The sequence below is a fragment of the Nycticebus coucang genome, chromosome 7, assembly GCF_027406575.1.
Source record: "Nycticebus coucang isolate mNycCou1 chromosome 7, mNycCou1.pri, whole genome shotgun sequence".
Lineage (NCBI taxonomy): Eukaryota > Metazoa > Chordata > Mammalia > Primates > Lorisidae > Nycticebus > Nycticebus coucang.
In genome coordinates this window covers 5,472,027-5,491,004 of record NC_069786.1, presented here as the reverse complement: position 1 = coordinate 5,491,004, position 18,978 = coordinate 5,472,027, and the positions used below count along the sequence as shown (strand labels likewise).

The 18,978-nt window shown below is 47.8% G+C and overlaps 1 protein-coding gene and 1 pseudogene across 3 annotated transcripts in view; one reads left to right on the top strand and one right to left on the bottom strand.

Annotated features, from left to right (window-relative positions):
• The window catches only part of DLGAP2 (DLG associated protein 2), a 594,688-nt gene that overhangs the window by 221,713 nt on the left and 353,997 nt on the right, over positions 1–18,978 (top strand). The gene's annotated exons all lie outside the window — the stretch shown is intronic.
• LOC128591083 (uncharacterized) lies at positions 7,575–7,658 on the bottom strand (annotated as a pseudogene).

The following is an 18,978-nucleotide window of genomic DNA, read 5'->3' as shown; positions in this document are numbered from 1 at the left end:
TTACTTTTGTGGTGGAGGGTTACACTGGTCTTTATGAAGGATAGGTCTGAGAATATCCTGGAGATTTGGTTTAGTTATGGCAAATCTCTTCAAAATGTGAATGCCGTTAAAGTATTTAACTTCTTCGTCATAAGTGAAACTCAATTTAGCTGGGTTGAAAGTTATTTTGTTTTAGGAGATTAAAAGTCGATGACCATCCTCTTCTAGCTTGAAAGGTTTCAGCAGAGAGATCTGCAGTTATTCTAATATTCTTGCCTTTGTAGGTGATGGTTTTCTTTCGTCTGGTTGCTTTCAGAATTTTCTTTTTCATAGTAACTTTAGTGAAATTGATTATGATGTGTCTGGGGGATGTCTTATTTGGGTTAAGTTGTGCTGGAGTTCTGAAACTGTCTGCTATCTGAATTTCAGAATCTCTTACCATGTCTGGAAAGTTCTCCTTCATAATCTCATGGAGAGGAGACTCTGTGCCGTGTGAAGCCACTTAGTTGCTTTCGGATCCGTATGAGATGAATATTGATTTTCTTCGAATTATCCCAGAGCTCTCTGAGAGAGTGATCTGTTTTTGCCCTCCATTTCTCTTCCTCTTTGAGAGTTTGGGAGCATTCTAAAGCTTTGTCTTCAATGTGAGAAATCCTTTCTTCTGTTTGCTCCATTCTGTTACTGAGGGATTCTACTATGTTTGTTAGATCTTTGAGGGCTGCAACTTCTTGTCTTAATGTGTCAAAATCTTTGGTCATTTGGTCTTTGAATTCATTGAATTCTTGAGATATCTTTTGGGTTACTGCTTAGAATTCTAATTTGATCTTGTTTGCTATCCAGATTCTGAATTTGATTTCTGACATCTCAGCTATCTGTTTGTACATGGGATCTTGTCTGTGTCTGCCCCATTAATCCTTGGGGGAGTTGATCTACTCTGATTATTCATATTGCCAGAGTTTTTCTGTTGATTTCGCCTCACAATTGTTTTTCACCATTGCCTCTGGCCATCCTCAGAGTTGGGGAGTGTCTCTCCAAGATTAGACCCCAGCGGGATCACTCTATTGTTGCTGGATCTTTGTAGGGAGTGACCCTGTGTAGTTCCTCTGGGGCTGCCCCAGCCAGGGAGTTCTGGTTGTGGGAGCAGCTCCAGAGTGTGACACACCCGGATCCAGCAACAGAGTGGGGGATGGTGCACATGGTTCTTGGATTGCCTGGTGCCCAGTGACTTTGGCATAGAGGCCTCAAGGCTCCAGCAGTCTCTGGCCAGGAAAAGGGCTCCACACAGAGGCAGGGAGGGCTCCCGAAGGCATGCAGCTACCAGAGTCCCCGGCCGGATGAGCAGGCCAGCGTGGAGGCAGGGAGGGTACAGGAGGGAGGACACAGGGTTGCATGGCTCTCGACTTCCTGGTCATGGCATATGGACGCCTGGCAGGCCCAGGTCGCGGGTCGGGTGTCGAGGTGCAGCTCTTACCGAGATCTGGGCAGGCGCCGATCCTGGTCGCGGAGCAGTTCTTACGGAGGTCTGGGTGGTGCAGCTCTTATGGAGGTCTGGGCGGGCATTGGTCACGGTTGTGGCACAGCTGTTATGGAGGCCCAGGCGGGCCTACTATTGTGTATTTATACAGAGTTCTCCTGAAGGCTAAGCACAAGTTTTCTTTCTATGATATTCTGATAAAATTATCAGGAAATTCAGGGCCAGGTGCTCTGTTAACATATTACAATTTTCCTGTGGAGGTGGCATCTTTCAATCCTAGACTTGCTTTCTGCGACTTGTTCAGACTGAGGTCCTGCAGTCAGGTGGCTGGGCAGCTCTGCTGGCCCCCAGATCCTCTCTGGCCTCACTGGATTCAAGCTGACAGTCCTCAGTGCATGGAGCTTGGATTCACAGGCAACAGCAGATATGCCCCTACTCTGGGTGTGTTGGGTGTGGACCCTCCTTCATGACAAAGAATCCTGCGGCCTCGTGGGTAGGCAGTTAGCCGTGCCCACACATCTGCCACCAGAGCCCATGTCCCAGAGGCAGGGCATAGCTTGGGGGATGGTTTCTTCTTGGAATTCCTTTACTAGTCTGGAGGCAATGTTGGGAGGAGGGAGAGAGGGCAGAGTGTGCTCTTGGAGAGGTTCTGGGGCTTGCGGTGGGGTCCACAAGGTCCTTAGGGGTCTGTGTGCTCTGTGAGGACGCCAGCCCTCCATGAGTGGTTATGACACTTGTCTGACTGGGGACTTCCTGGACCAGGGCACTTTGATTTATTCTGATCCAGGACTCTGGGATCTCTCGGGGCTTCTGGATTATTTCCAGAGTGTCCCCGCAGTGGTTAGGTTGTTGCCTGCAGGTGCGTGCTGTGTTCAGGAGCTGCAAGGTGCCACATGTTTACAAGGATGCCATTACTGGGGCTGGGGTCTCAGCACCCAGCAGGGGCTGCACGTCATGGTGTTGGGCATGGCCTTGGGCAGGATGGGGCTTCCCTGACGTGCCACAGCAAGTCTGCTAACAGCAAATCGTGATCTTGGGCCCTTCAGTCTGGGTGCCTGTCACCGGAATCTGGAGAGCACCTGCCAGCCTGGTCAGTGCCTCATCCTAAGGGATGAATTGCCACTAAGCTGGGGCACCCAGCGTGTTCATTGTCTCTGGGTCCAGGGAGCCATGGTGGCACTGAGCCTTGGGATGGAAGGACACAGTGGATCCTGGGGAAGGGTGATGCAACTAGGGAAAAAGAGCCTGGAAGGACATCCCTAGTCATAGAACACTCCGGCCGAGTCACAGAAAACCTTTCCATTAGGGAAGGTCATAGTGCATGGGTCAGGAGCAGATGCCCTGGGGTTGAATACGTGGGACCCTGAGCATCTTCGTGGGAGGTGGAAGCCCAAGCAGCCTCCATCAGGCTGGGCAGGCATATCCCACGTCAGCAGTTACTGGGTCCACCCAGAGGGTCGGCAGCAGCCCCTGTACAGACGCAGAAGCTGCTAGTCACAGAGCCCAGTCTTCAGCAGTGGCTGTACCAGGCTAGGGATCCACACTCAGCCACCTCCCTTCTGCACTGTTGTTGTGATACCCACCTGTCAGGGAAGCAGCCAGGGACCGCTCTTGCTGGCTGAGGGTTAATTACCCTTAATTAGGATGCATCCCTCACCAGAGTGTGGTGTCAGGAGCCCTCCGCCATCTGTGAAGTCTCCGAAGGGCCTCGGCCTCACGCCTCCTTAGCAGGAGAGAAGATTGCCACTGCCTCACGCACGTGCCTGCGTCACCCACACCAGTCACCAGCAAGCCGAGCAGGACACCAGTTTATGAGTGGCAACCTGTCCTCACCCACTCTCTCTGAAGGGTTCCATTCTACACAGAAAAGGGTTTAACACCTTAAAAATGACAACCCTGGTGCCTAAAATGAAGAGTCCACTGTGACCATTCTTTGGTGCTGTGAAGCTCTGGGTTTTCAGGGTTTCAAGGACTCTGGCCTTGCTTTCCTGAAGGATGGTTCTGGGGAGCTTGTGGAAAGGAAGGGGAAAAACAAGAGGACAGAAACCTCTAGCCCGTGTGCTTGATGGTCTGCAGCTCAGTTACAGCAGGAAAAGCAGTTGATGAGCAACTTCTCAGCACAGAGTGTAAGAGGGCTCACGCTGCAGGTTGGGCCCCAGCCAATAAAACAAGTGAATTGTCTATTTAGTAAATCATGTTAAGCTATATTTTTGTGCTGAGCCAATCTCCTATATTTTAGGAATAAAGTAAAATTGTGTGAGTGTTTATGATTCAGTGCAGACTTCAGCATGCTGACACGCTGGACCCCCTGCCCCACCATCCCGACACTGGGGCTGATTTTAGTCCCAGTCCTGAGTCTTCTTTTACCAGGACAGGGGAGGTTGCTGGTAGGGGAGGGATTGGAGTGTCTGTGTGCCCTGCTCTGTGCCTTCCAGATGCCAGTCCTCAGACAATTTACAGGTGACCCCCAGCAGGTGAATAGTCCCTGGAGCCGATTTGTGACTTCCCAGGGTCTGGACTTCTATTGGGAGGTGGGTGTCTACCTATGGTGTCAGGGAGTCTCTACAACACCCCTGTTGAGGGCTGGGATGGGACTAACAAAGTGTTCTGTCAGAGAGTCACAGAGAAGCTGATATGGCTTGGGAGGGCCGGCAGCTTGGTGACATGGCATTTTTACAGGGGAGCTCAGTGGCTCACCTGGGGTGCCTTCTCCATGGAGTGTTCAGATATTTGTATTCAGAAAATTCTCTCTTTCTTTGACAAACTAAATTTTTAAAGATTTGTTGAAGCATAATTGATAAAAAGTTGTGCATGTTTGACATGTGCATTTGGAGACCTTGGACACCATGGAGAAGTCCTCCAGAGTGGCAGGGTCTCACCACTGATTTGTATGTCTCATGGTGAACTGTGCTCAGGGGAAACTTTAAATACAACTGTTTTGACTCTGTAATAAGTAAGAGTCTCAGGGCTGTGGAAGCAGGTTTACTTAAACATCTCAGATGTGCTCTCTTCTGGGAAGAGTCTCCCCAAATGGGTGGGATGAGAGCAGATGGCCTATTAAGCCGAATCAGTTTACTGCATCAAACCGGCAGTGTAAGTGCTCCAGAATGGATTTCCCTCCCTAATAAAATGTTAGCCTTTTATGTGAGTTGTTCAGCTTGGAGAAATATCACACATGCCTCCAAAATAAAGGCAAATGGGTATATTTAAAGCACAGTGAAGTGGAGAGAGCCTGGGCTCCACAGCTCACTAGTCAGACGGAGGCCTGGCTGTCCAGGCAGCATCCAGGCCAGGGTGGCTCCCAGAGCCTGCCCTGCACCAGCCGGACCTTCCATGTGGGTCAGACCTGGACGATGTTTAGACAAGGCTGTGGCTCCTGGAGCAGCATGGGACACTCACGCGCTGTTGTTTCAGCAGAATTCCAGGTGTGGACACTTGAGGTGGCTGAGGGGGGGAGTCACAAGAGGGATGTGCTTTCTGTGAAAGGAAGGTGTTTGGAAGGGTTTTCTGAGGCTTTCGTTTCTCTTTTCTTCCTTATTCTCTTCCAGGATTGCCATTTTTATAAATCACACTAATTATTCACCACTGTGTCAGAACCACTGCTCTCCTCACACCTCTGTGTTGGGGCTGTCCCCACGGTGCATTTTTCTAGAGTCAGCACTAAGTGTCAGCTGTCTGCAGTCCTGGAAAGGGGAGAAGGCCTGTGTCCTGCACCTATACCATCCTGGGCCTCTGCCGCACGTTGGGGCATGGCCTCCTTGCTTCTGCCCAAACGCTCCAGTGAGGGAAAAACATGATTTTGCTGCAGGGTCCGGAGAGGGACATAGAACTCAAATCATGTGGTTTTTTTTTAAACTGTCCTAATTTCAGGGTTTTACTGGTAGGCAGGAGGATGGGTGCAGAATTTGTGGGAAGGAGACTGGGCAGTCAGGGACATGCCTATTTCTAGAGACGTTCTGGGTGCCGGTTCCCAAACCCTGTGCACAGAGAAACTTTGGCTCCTAAGGATGAAGACAGTACAGTGTGTTTCCGAAAGGTAAACATTTTTAGCACTAACATAAGAGCACTCTCTCACCCCTGGCCGGTGTCGTGGGCTGTGGCTGACGGCCGCGTGTGAAGCAGCTTTGTGTGCTGTGTCCCTGAGGCCTTGGTGTGGCATGTGGTACAATGCTGTCCTTTAAATGAGGGGAAACAGAAACAAACCCAAACACGTGCAAACAGTCGCTTCCCATCTCCAGGGGACACTCACAGCAAAGTTTAAAAACAGTGAATGTTCCACACTTCAGTGGGACCTTTCTCATGGATTTTCTTTCCTTTTTTTTTTTTTTTTTTTTATAGTTTTTGGCCAGGGCCAGGTTTGAACCCGCCACCTCTGGTATATGGGGCCGGCGCCCTACTACTTTGAGCCACAGGCGCCACCCTGGATTTTATGTCTATACTATGTCTATATTGCGTATATTTCTATATTACATTGATATGAACTTCTAAACGTCCCTGGTCTGCACCTCTTGTGAAAACCCCTGGGTCCTCCTCACCGTTCATGCTGGGCCAACCTCCTGCCTGCACCTTCCTACCTCGGTGTCACTTTTTGGCTCTTGTAGGTCAGGTAATGTAGGTGGTGGGGACATGGGGCTTATAAACCAAATCTGCCAGCTGAGGGGAGGACTTGTATCTGAGAAGACTCCACTCCCGGCTCCCTTGAAGGACAGCTCAGGAATGTGGTCCCACACCTGCCGCTGGAACACCATGGCTCCTGCCCGAGCTGGCCTGTCTCTGCCTCACTGGGCCCAGAGCATCATTCATAGCAGGTATGGGATGCAGAAATGATTCAACTATGGAAAATAAACATAAAGAAAACATAAATAAACATAAGAAAACACAAGAAACATAAAACATAAATAAACATAAATTAAGAAGAAGATAAATAAACATAAAAGAGAGATGTGGCTCAGTGTCTGATTTATCAAATTTTCCCTTATCTTCCCCAGAATAATCCTGGAAACCGCCTTCCCTCTTTTCTCTAAAAAACAGCTCAGCATGTGGCGGAGGGCTCAGATCTGGGGCCAGTCTCCCTGGGCTCACTTTCCTGTCCCCATTTGCTAGCTGTGAGTCCTTGGGCATGTTTCTTAACCACTTGGTGAGATTTTTTCATCTGAAAATTGGACTAATAACAATAACTACCTTATAAGACGATTATGAAGATTAAGTGAGTTTGTGTCTGCGAATTACTTAATATGGTGCCCATCACACCATAGGTGCTATATAAACTTCTGTTTAGTAATATAAATGCAATGGCAATTTTAAGGATTCTTCTTCCAGGTTCAATCCAAATAAGGATGTGAGGTTGTACAGATGTGGAACACAACTGCTACTCTCTGTGCAGAAATTCAGATGAGGGGTCAGCCTCATTTATGTAACACATAAAAATGACAGATTTTTAGTATAGTTAGATCTCACCTGGGCTCTTCTTCAGTCGAGACTTCATTCCCTGCCATAGGTGAGGGACTGTGCTAGGCACATTGACCATTATTCCTTCTCAGTGATAGGTAATGGTCTGGAATTTTCCAGAAGACACAGTGGCAGCACCCTGGAGTCATCCACTCAATGACAGACTCGAGGACAGTTATACAGGAGGATTCAGGGGTTCTTGGCCATTGGAAGTGTCTGAAAGCTCAGCCTTGCGAGAGTTTCCTGTGACTTTGGGAGGTGGTGGATATCAGCTGAGCCCCCCAGCGCTCGCCCTCACACGGAAACACCGGAGACCAACAGCTCCCTGTGGGCAGGGATGATGCCCTGTGATGTTTTGTATTGGGGTGGAGGGGTCCTCTCCAGCTTCACCCTGCACCCACCACTGTGTGCTGTGTAAAGATGCTGTAGGGTTGTCTTACTTGGCTGCATTTGCAGCTTAGGGGCAGGAGACTTGGAGTCAAAAATCCTGGGACTGCAACCTTACAGAAGGCACCAGACAGTCCCTTATTTCTTTAGTTCCTTTTTGTTTGTTTGTTTTTTATTTTCCAATATTTTATTAGGCAAATTTTTAAACATACAGTACAGTTGAAAGAATTATACAGAGATCACCCGTACATCTACCACATGTATTTAATAATTTTTTTTCTTCTTCACATGTAGAGAATTTGTTCATAGGCCATAAGTATGTTATAAACATAGGAGCCATTCTCTAGGCCCCTTTCTCTGAGCACACCCCTTTTTCTTTAGTTTCTTTAGAAAGTGGGGAGGAAATATTTCCTCACCTCACATGGAGAATGGGGCAGACAGTGTACTTGAAAATACCCAATATGGTGTCTGGAGCTTGGTAAGAACTGAATAAAAATTAGTTGAATCTGAACACAGTTTATGGGAAGACAGAAACCAAAGCAAAACCTCGTCAGCGGCCAATAGCTATTGGCTTCATATGCAAAAGGGAAAGCCCAGGGCTTCTTCTGCCAGAAGAAAGCTGAAAAATAAACCTCATGTTCAGTCCTCAAATAAACCCAGTGCTTCTCTGCAGAATCCAAAGGGCTTTGTGGGTGAAATTCAGTACAACCATCTTACCTCTTTAATGCCTTGCATTAAGACAGTTTTGGAAAACCCAGCGTCTTCTCTTGACTTGTTTCCTTGAGGTGGGCCCTGAGCAAGGCAGTGCCAAGGTGGCTGGACTGGAATGCTGTGCCCTAAGCTGCCAGCACATCCCTCTCAGCAGGGATGGGAAAGATGCCCGAGGGCTGGGGATGCATCCTGGGCATCTGGGTATCACGCTCCTTATTCTTTCAGCCATAAATTGAGTCAGAGTTTGGAAACGTAATGAATTATGGGCTGTCAAGTGTCAGACCCAGAGAGAAACATAGGATCACACAGAGAGCAGTGAGAACTAGGACCAAGTCAAATAAAAAATGAGCAGAGAAGTGGGTGTTGCCTGGGGCCGTGGGATGAGCTGAACCGGGATGGTCTTATTCCTGCCCCCCATGGTGGCCAGGGTAGTGCTGGGTGTGTAAGAGCATGGGTGAGGCCTGCGTTCTTTATAAGATGTCCCCACGGTGACCTCACACAGGGAGGCAGAATGTAGCTCGTGCACATTGCTGGCTCTCCCTGGGCTCAGAGCCTCCCACTTTCTGCAGTGGTGAACACTTTCTTCAATAGTTAACACTTCTGAACAGGTTTTTGTTGTTGTTTTTGGAAAAGCAGACATAATTATCAATAATTCAAATGTGGGGAAAAAAATCTTTTTTTTTTTTTTTTTTGCAGTTTTTGGCCAGGGCTGGGTTTGAACCCACCACCTCAGGCATATGGGGCCGGCGCCTTACTCCTTTGAGCCACAGGTGCCACCCAGAAAAAAATCTTAAGATAAAGGTTAATAAATAGATCCTCTTTTCCAGATAGACTAGACCCAATAAAATTATAGAGCAAATTTGTTACTCTTGATACACTTTCAAAAGTTTTATGGATTGATTTGGTCTCATGCGGTTTTGACCTGAAAGCTGTGCATCCACTTCCCAAAGCTTTAATTTTCAGTTGACCTAAAAGGGGGCAGGGGAGGGAAGTCAGCCACAGTTCAGAAAGGGCTGTGGAGACTTTGTCTAAAATACACCTGCCACACTTTAGGTAGGTCGTGTCTGTCCTGTAGGTGAGTGGACTGTGGCATGGGGAGACTTCACATGTGTGCAGCTGCCAGCAGCCCCAACATGCCCAGCCATGCCCCTGGTGCCTGAGACTGGTGGCAGGGTGGAGGCTTTCAGAGGTTGCACAGATGTCCTCTGCTAGTCAGGTTTCTGACGTGAAAAGAACCCTTCTGGCTGAAAGCGTTCATCCAGGTGCCAAGAAAAGCCTAATTCATTTTCAGGGCAAAACTTCTGCACTGGGACAAATGGCTCCATTATGATCCAAAAAGCAGTGTCTGGAAAGAAAAGTAAATTGTGCAAATGGAGATGAGTGGTTTGGGCATGTCCTCTGGCTTTTTATCAGGGGAAATGGAATTCCGAGTCCCAGAAAGATGTCTGCAAGGAACAGCAGAAGCTACTCTACAGGAAGTAACTTGTCAGTGTTTAGACAAACCTCCAAGGTAACTATACTGAGATACTCTGAGAACCACAAGAATTTGGAGTTAAATATACATATATTCCGTGGCAAGACCCTTCTTGAATCTAAACTAAGTTAAATGGTAGAGAACTGATCCTCAAGTGGGTTCATCACAGTTGTGCTTCCTAGAAAGATCAAGGTTTTCAAATTAAGTTGTTTCCTTGAAATGATGCCTACGTCTATCATAAGCTCAAGTTTATGGGAATAGGTTGAGTGTGTTTTGTGAGAGATAGAGATAGAATAATTGATTGTGTGATATTAAGTAATTATTTAAGAATGAATATGGGGATCCATTTAAATAACAGTATAATTATTTAATAAAAGTACTTAATAGACAACTTTACCATTAGCTATTTTCCTAGCACTTTATAGCTAATTCCATTTTTTTTTAAAAAACATGTGGGTGGTTTTTTTTTCATTTAACTATTGACTTTCAAATTAGGGATCAGTTTAGCCTATATTATTTTGCTCTAAGGTCATATAAATGCCATTTTCTTTCCATTTTGGAGCACAGATACTTCTCTGGTCTCTTCAGAAACCATGAGCACCATCCTGGTCCCTTCAGAACCCATTCACACCCATCCTGTTTGGGGTGAGTGCTCAGAATTGGATTTAATGTGAGATACACCCTCTCAGAGACAGAACACTGCTTTTGTATGGTGGTGCCACCCCACGGAGCCAGGGACTGGGCTCCCCTGGGTCTGCTTTGAGCCAGACATGGGGTGGCCTTACTCACCACCATTATAATTACCTTCTGTATTTGTTTGTGCCATTAGAATCATTGGCTTCCAGAGCCAACTCTTATTTCATAGAAGAATGGATATCATTGAGTGAATCTGTTTGGTCCTTTCTATCCGAGAATGTCACGTTTTCATGAGATGCACAGATTTTAGAAGTTGAATTCATGTCCAGGACCAATAGGATTCTAGAGTCTATGGTGACACATGAGATTCGTAATGGTTTTCCCCAGGATGGACTGATCTTTATCCACGGGCTGTGTAGAGAAAGTGCCGCTGAGGGGAATATTGGAACTCTGTTATTCCAACCCGATCCTGAGGGGAGTATGTGGAAGGATCACACCTGCTTTCCCATAATGAATTGTCTGAATTGCAATTAAGAAAAATCTTGTCTTTCTTTTATGTTAAATAGTTTTATCATAGTAAATTTGTTCACTTTAGCAAATACATGTACATTTTGCTGCTTAATATGTGTATACTTCATTTCTTAAAAGTACATATGACTGGTTTTCACTTCAAGCCAACTTGGATACTGCTCTTTGAAGGATTTTTTAGCAGATAAAGCACAGTGGGTGCTGCCCTCTCTCCCTGCCGCCTTCTCTGTTTCTCTCTCATTTACTCCTTCTCTCCCTCTTTCTTCTCTTTTTTGGGGAAATCTCTTTTTAAGTTCAATTCAGTCTTGAAAACAGCAGTTCTGTTATTTCCCCTAACCATGTCAGGCTCTGAATTGAGCGAGATGTGCCCAGGGCTGTGGTAGCAGCGGGATGAGCGTCGCACAGCAGGAGCTCCGGTCAGGGTGGTGCTGGACGGTGGTCCCCGGTGCAGCCGGGATGAGCGTCGCACAGCAGGAGCTCCGGTCAGGGTGGTGCTGGACGGTGGTCCCCGGTGCAGCCGGGATGAGCGTCGCACAGCAGGAGCTCCGGTCAGGGTGGTGCTGGACGGTGGTCCCCGGTGCAGCCGGGATGAGCGTCGCACAGCAGGAGCTCCGGTCAGGTGGTGCTGGACGGTGGTCCCCGGTGCAGCCGGGATGAGCGTCGCACAGCAGGAGCTCCGGTCAGGGTGGTGCTGGACGGTGGTCCCCGGTGCAGCCGGGATGAGCGTCGCACAGCAGGAGCTCCGGTCAGGTGGTGCTGGACGGTGGTCCCCGGTGCAGTTAGACTCAGCTTGGTCACATGGAAGGGCCAGGGCCCTGCATTCTCGGACATGTTCAAAGAACTACAAACTTTTCTGTTTAAAATTGCTCAGTTCAGAACAAACCTATTGGCTTAGAAGCTTTGAGTGATCACTTTTGACTGTTTTATGAACCATGAACTAAAAGACATCTCCATTAATCTACTTTTATAGCAATTTCAGTTAAAAGTGGCTTTTGTATTCTGAAGTATAAAGAAAAAAAGAATCATCTTTTTCACGGAACATGGTGGTTCTTCTCTGTCTCATTTATCAGCTCCCGTGAGGTGGGTGAGAACATGTGAATGGAAGTAACACCTGAGACTGAGCAAGTGATGTGTCCTCATGGGGAGGACCAGAAGCCAGGACCCGCGAGCCCAGCTCAGGGCGTTGCCCAATAAACAACGTGATTTCTTGTGCAGTTTCCCAAGAACCTACGTCATAGGAAGTGCCCGTGTTCTTTGGAGATTCTAAAAAAAAAAAAATGAACATGTCAGATATTTGGACTAAAACTTCGAAAAAACAATACATCATAAGCCTAACATGGCCTTTCACATGATTTACAAATCTCTCCTAAAGAGAAACACAAGAGGCCATGTATTAGCCTCATCCCCTTTCCCTCCTGCCCTGACCCCTCCACATCTCCTTCCTTCTCTTCTCTTTTGGAATAAAACTGAAAATAAAATTTCTCTTCAGCCCTTGGTACATTTATGAACACTCACTAGTAACATCAAGGATTAAATCACCTTTTCCTCATTTACTACCTCTATTCTTTTCCATTAGCCTAAAAATTATTTTTATTCAAAAAAACCTTCTCTCTTCTGAAATAAGAACACATTCTGATGGACGGTATACTTCCAAGTTGCTCCTAGCAGAGGGGCTAGGCTTACTTTTCTCATCTTCTGTGTGGAGGCTGGGAGCGTGGCAGGGGGAGTGACTTTGTCCTGACTTCCCTCTGGAGGCCTAGGGAGCAGCAGCAGGGGCCAGGAATAGCGAAGGTTTTCCTGCACCGTTTTCTGAGTATCTGGTGCCATCAGGATGTCTGGGGGCTGCTGAGTGCCCTGTACTTCCTGGGTCCTCACCTCGTGCTTAGGAAGTGGTGCCACTGAGCTGTTTTCATCGGCAGCCAAAGCTAATTGAACCTGTACTTTGAGAAGGGCCATGGCCAGGAAGCCACAAGAGTTGGTGAGATAGAGGGAGGGCCTTGTTTCCCTTCCAGCAGGGTCAAAGGATGCTTAGTGTCCTCTGCCCTCGGGGACTCCGGGGACACTGAGAGCTTGATCTAGGGGGAGGTGCGGTTATGCAGACGACCCCCAGGACCACATGCTGGGAAAGATGGGTCCCTAAAGGAGGCTGTTCTCACACTGAATTGTTGTTTCTAACTTTTTTCTGTCTTTTCATTGCTTGTCATATGTAATTGTGAGTTCAATATTCCGATCATGATAAATGTAACTGTGTCCCCCCACCCCCAAGCTGATTTTTAAAAAATCAAACAGCAGAAAATGCCATCCTGTGTTTTAGGTAATCTATACTGTTAATCGTAAGCAAATGTATCATTTTCATTATTCTTTGAAATACAGATGATATCTCACAGTTCTCATTGGAGCCATCTGAAATGCAGAAAAAGTTTCTTTTCTCTGTTCTGACAGTCTGGTTTTAGTGGTGCAGACGCTGGTTCCTCAAGGGGGCTGAGTGGGCCGGAGCCCCCTGGTCATAGATGTGGCCTGGCAGGTGGCCCTGCCCTGGGAGGCGCTGTCTCGGGAGCTGGGGCGCCTCTGGCTGATGCTGGGTGTCTGGTTTCTCTCGGTTTCTGACTGTATCTAGTTTTCACATCACTTAGTGTCCTGAGTCCCACAGAACCTCACGCTCCCTGGCATGCTCAAGTCTCCCCACATTGTTGTTCAGCATTTCCCCACTGTAATGCCTGGCCTTAGACAGGACAGAAGCAAGATGCTCACAGCTTCCTCCATGCGGCGTCTGTTGCTGCCGTCAGGGTTTTTAGACCCTAGTCCTCCACCTGGTACTGCGAGGCTATCAAGTGTTATAGGAAGAGCCTCGGAATTGAAATTCTACCACACCCCATGGAATTTGCATAATAGCCATTCGCCATGGATCTGGTATGATCGCGTGACACTTGTTTTCCAAACACTATGTTTGTGTTCACAGATTTCATCTGAATTCAGTATAACCATTTATTTCAAATCATAACGTGGAGATGAAACCAACCCAGATCTTGAAAAATGGAGTATTTCTTTTTCCTATCCAGTCTATCTGATTCAAATCTAATATTACGAAAGCCAGGTTATTTATGTTTTATTAGATAAATATCATAACAGAAAGGGATTTTTTTTTTCTAAGTCCTTTTGATTTATTTGTGCATCTCAGACTTGTGAGGGCTCCACGCTTTGTCTCCTGACATAATGTTTGGGACATGAAGACTGTGAAGAGTCAGGCTCCAGAGCCTGGACTCAGCAGGGTGGGGGCGAGGGAGGCGGGACGCAGGAGGGGCTGAGAGGGAGCAGGGCCCAGCAGGCTCACAGTGACACTGAGAATCCCTTCTCTGTAAATAACGTGCTCGTCTCTCACTTCCGGCTCTAAAGTCTGTAATTTGTGCAGCCGTTAATGTGCCTCCTGCTGTGGTTTTCCTTCACGTGTCTTAGGATAAAGAAATCGAGGGCTAACGTGCCAGTTTTGGCAGACCAAGTGGGCAGGTGTGTGGAGGGCTGGGCACAGACTCTGCATCCCCTCGGGTGAGCAGCCCAGTCCACAGAGCAGCTCTGGCAGGGCCATAAAACTGCACAGCAGATACTGTCCATCCTCAAAAACAGATCAGTTCCTAAAATATGTAGGTCTTTGGAGGTTTCCCCCATATATAAAAATATACTTAGCCAGGGCTGGGGAGTGACCCAGACAGACAGACAGACTGAGAGGGCGGAGGGAGATGCAGGCAGGCCCACAACAGAGGAGAGGCAAAGGTGGGTGGATGTTGAAGGGGCCACAGGGCATCTGGGGAGAACCTGCCTGTGCCCTAGAGACGGGGCCCTGCTGGGGTGGGGGGGCTGCGCTGGGTCTCTGATCCTGTCCCTGTGTCTGGGGGAGGCTTGTCCTATTGTCTCTGGGGAGAGTCATCCTACCGTACCTGGGGAGAACGGATCCTGGCTCCAGGGGCTGAGAGACCAGAACGTAGCCCCCTTTGGCCCCTGATGCCCTCTGGAAACACTGTTTCAGATAGCATGGGGTGGGGGGACCTTGCCAGGGTCCCCAGGGCACTGTCTGCCTCCAGGCAGAGCCTGCTGGGATGCCCCCTTGGGTGCTCGACATGTGCAGGGTGATTCAGCTGCCCTTGACCAGCTGTGGGCTTGGACTGCTCATGTTTGGCCACCAGGGCCTTCAGGGAGTCAAGGGACGTGCCTAAGGGTCATGGTCGGCCACAGTGGCCACAGAAGGTGGGGGCAGGCCACAACTTTCTCCCTGAACCCTCCGCTCACCTGAGTGCTGAGAAGCTCTCTGGGATGGGGTGGCGCGGGGTCAGCGCTGGAGGCTCCCATCTGCTGGCCCTACCCACAGAGGGTCTCTTCCTGAGGCCAGGTGTCCTACGAGGGTGCAGTGGCCTCCTAACCGCTGTGCCTGAGGTGGCTCCCTGCCACGAGGGCACCACTAAGGGTAGCTCCAGGCAACATCCTTCCCTTCCTCTGAGCAAAACCTCTGAGGAAAGGAGGATGAAATTTTTTTGGCTTAATATAAAATCTTGCAAATGACAACTTTTAGGAAAACGTGAAGGCCCACAGGAGAGCTGTTAAAATGCGCCCATCCTGTCATGCTGAATATTATTTTGGTGTTACCATTTTTATCATAGCTAAGTGGATTAATATTTAATAATTCGAGATTGGGTCTAAAGAGTCTGAACTAAGAGACTAAAGATGTGAATTTCTATTTTGGATTTTAAAAGATTTTAAAATAGTCTCATTGTCCCCATTTCAAAATAAAAAACAAAATAAAGCAATCTCTTTATTTTTGTATTTTTGCCTTTTCTTAAAGGAGCAGCCCCAAATTTTAATGAAGTCACACACCACACACATAGGGATGTTTGGGTCAGTGACAGGCCTCATTCAAGACCATGGTCCTGTAAAATACCGTGTTTTAACTGCACCTTTTTTGTGTGTTGAGACATGTTTACATACACAAGTCCTTACCACCATGTTAGTAATCCCTGCATCTTTACAGTCACATGTGGTGCAGGTCTGTGGAGCTGGAGCGATGTCTGGAACTGCCCAGCCTGGGCGTGTGGCCAGCTGTGCCAAGGGCGTCCAGACACGCACAATAATGAAACCACTTGTGGATGTTTCTTTCAGCACAGACCCCTGTCCTTCAATGACAATGACTGTGTTTGGTCTCATGCTGTGCTGTACACTTAGGAGCATGGAGCAGAAATCTGGAAACACTAACTTTTTTCCCCCTGGGCTCCCAGAACATTCGACATTCAATCTCTGATCAGAGCATATTGAGAGCTAATTATTTGTAAACGCACCAGATACCTAATCTTTCCTTGTTTGGGGTCAATCAGTCATTGAAATAAGACCTGAAAGCCTCATGTAAGTTCACTTGGGCAAACATATCAGACACAGCGCAAGATAGGCCGGCCTGTCTGTGCATGCATCCAGGGAAGCAGGCAGTATTGACTCTTTCTATGCAAATTTCAACTTCTCCAGCCACTAATAATAATGTGCTTTCGGTAACAAAGTTTTAAAATAAACTTGGAATTCCACTTCGAGCACCTATCTTGTTTTGGTGTACTGACCAGAGAATTGGAATCAGGTTTTTAATTTTACTTAAAGGAATACAAAAATAATTAAAAATTAAAGGCAATTTTATGCTGCTTGGGAATATTAATAGTTTCATCATGGAAAAGTCCAGTCGTAATGCTCATGAGATCTCATAAAACACTGTGGGAAGTATTAAGTATTAATATGACTATTGTGCAGGCCCCTTTTTTCTGCTGGCCTTGCCTTGGGGCCTGAGGTTGTGACCAGCTTCCCAGGTAAATGTCCTAGTCCACCATATTGCTGGGAAGGAATGCCGGGGCTGGGCAGTTTACAGAGAAGCACTGGAGTGACGGTTCTGTAGGCTGCACAAGAAGCAGATGCTGGCCTGTGCTCAGCCTCAGGGGAGACCTCAGGAGGCTGCTACTTGTGGGGGAAGGTGTTGGGGGCCCATGAGTGGCGATCACATGGCAAGAGGGAGACAGAGACAGGGAGAGGGAGGGGAGGGAGAGAAAGAGGAGAGAGAGGAGAAAGAGAGGGAGAAAGGGAGAGGGAGAGAGAGGGAGACAGAGTGAGAGAGGGGGAGGGAGACAGGACAGGGAGGGAGAGGAAGGAGGAGGGAGGTGCTGAGCTCTTGGTTATAACCTGCTCTTACAGGAGGGGACTCATGCATTACATCAAGCTCCACAGTGTTCATCGGGGATGTGCCCCTGACCCCCACACCTCCCTCCAGGCCCCACCTCCAACCCCAAGGATGGAATTTCAGCATGAAAATACCTGTTGTGTTGGTTTCATTTTTCCTTTGTTTTCGTAATCAACTAAACAGTTGTTAGTAACCTAGGAATACAGGTAGAGTTGATGTTGGCATGTTTTGTGTTTCCCGTATGTGTGTGTGTGTGTGTGTGTACACACAAGAGCACGTGTGCTTTTTTACATGTTGACCATAATCCTGCTTTTATGATAGGAAAGCAACATTCTTTGTGGCAGACAGACACACTAACTCAGAGCAGCCCGGGTCCATGCTGGTCCTGAGGTCAGCAGGCCATCAAGACATCTACCTTTGGTTCCACATCTATAAAAGGAGCTGACAATATCAATAATGGCTCAGAGTTGTTGAATGTCATCGCTGCAAATGCACCGCGGGTGTTCCCCACTTGTGGAGTGCTTCACATGAACAAATGAGGTGACACTGGAGCATGTGCAGAGCAGACTGCAGCTCATCAGCTGGGACTGGTGCTTCCAATTGACATGTCGCCCAGCCCGCAGCATCCCTGGATCTGAAAGGGTCATTTGGAGAAGTCAATTTTAATTTGAATGTTGCATTTTGTTTGTGTATGCACACACACACACACAACTATATGCATGTACTTATTTTTATTATTCCTTATTAAAAAAATATAATACAAGGCAACTCACAGACATGCTGACCACATTCAAAGTAAAACCACATCTAAAAGATGCAAGAGGCAGAAGGCCCTGTCAGTCTGGTGGCCGTGCCGGCTGGAGGTGAGCCAGACCATCGGTGCTGGGCATAGGCAGCAGGAACGAAGTTGGAAGGCCTGTCAGTGAGATGACTCATTGTGCCCATTAGCTAGAAACAGACACTTGTGTTTCCTGGAGCCCAGCCACACCTGGTCCTGGAAGAAGAGACGGATACTGACCCCTGGGCTCTCACCAGGAGGCTGTACCAGGTGCTGACCACACACCATCTTCCCTGTAGTCACGGCAACCGGCTGCCAGGGCCTTCCTCCCAGGCAGGGCATCCGAGACAGGTGGAGGGCCTGGCCAAGGTCTGGGCTCTCCCTGCCTCGTTCACCCAGTGCTGGGTGGCCGGGCTTCGGGCCTGGAGATACAGCTTCCTGTCAGAAGGAGGGCTGGCCCGGGCGCCCTGCCGGTGTCCTGTCCGTGGGCAGTGTGACCCTCAAAGACTAATGGGCTAAGTCGTGGGGGTGTCTCCATAGTCCACAGTCCTCTCTGAGCTCTCGGATATCTGTTCTACATGCACATTGCCCTTTGGTGCTTGGTTTTCTTACAAATGGGCATACATTATTTTCCTTAATTAAAGAAACATATGTGTATATATTTATTTATGATTATGTAAGAAATACAGAATGAAATCCTTTTATAAAAGGATAAAGGCAGTGATCTAACCTTCAGGGGAAAACTGGAATCTTGAAATTTCTTTCCCTGGACTCAGATCAGGACATAGTCTCTGCCGTGAGGGGTGTTGAGCATGTGTGTTTATAGATGGAGCAAGGGCCAGGTTCAGTCTGCTCAGGCTTCCGTGACACATCACCCTATGTGAGCACGTTAGTACACACGTCCTTCTTGTGGTGCCAGACACTGATTGTCCCAGATCCAGGTGCAGCAGGTTGGCTGCCTGGGAAGAGCTGTCTTTCCACCTTGCAGACAGTCGGCTGCTGGCTGTGTGCTCACATGGAGGAAGCTCCAGGCTTTTCTCCTACTGGCAAGTGCTAATCCCATCCTAGGATCTGTACTTCATGATGTCATTAAACCCGGTCACCCTAAAGGCCCCACCCCCAATGCCATCACATCTAGGGGGAGGGCTTCAGTGAACACTAATGAGGGCAGAGACCATTGTAGGAACTGATGCTGGCAAAGTTTGTTCTGTTTGGAGTTCTGGCAAACTCTGTGTTATAGACATTTCCTTTGATTTCTAGTTTGGGAAATTTTTAAAATCAAGAATATAGTTTTAATTTAATGCTTCTTGGAGGGGTATCTATTATGAGTCATTTTTTCCCCTCCTTTGACTTATCAGTTTGACAGT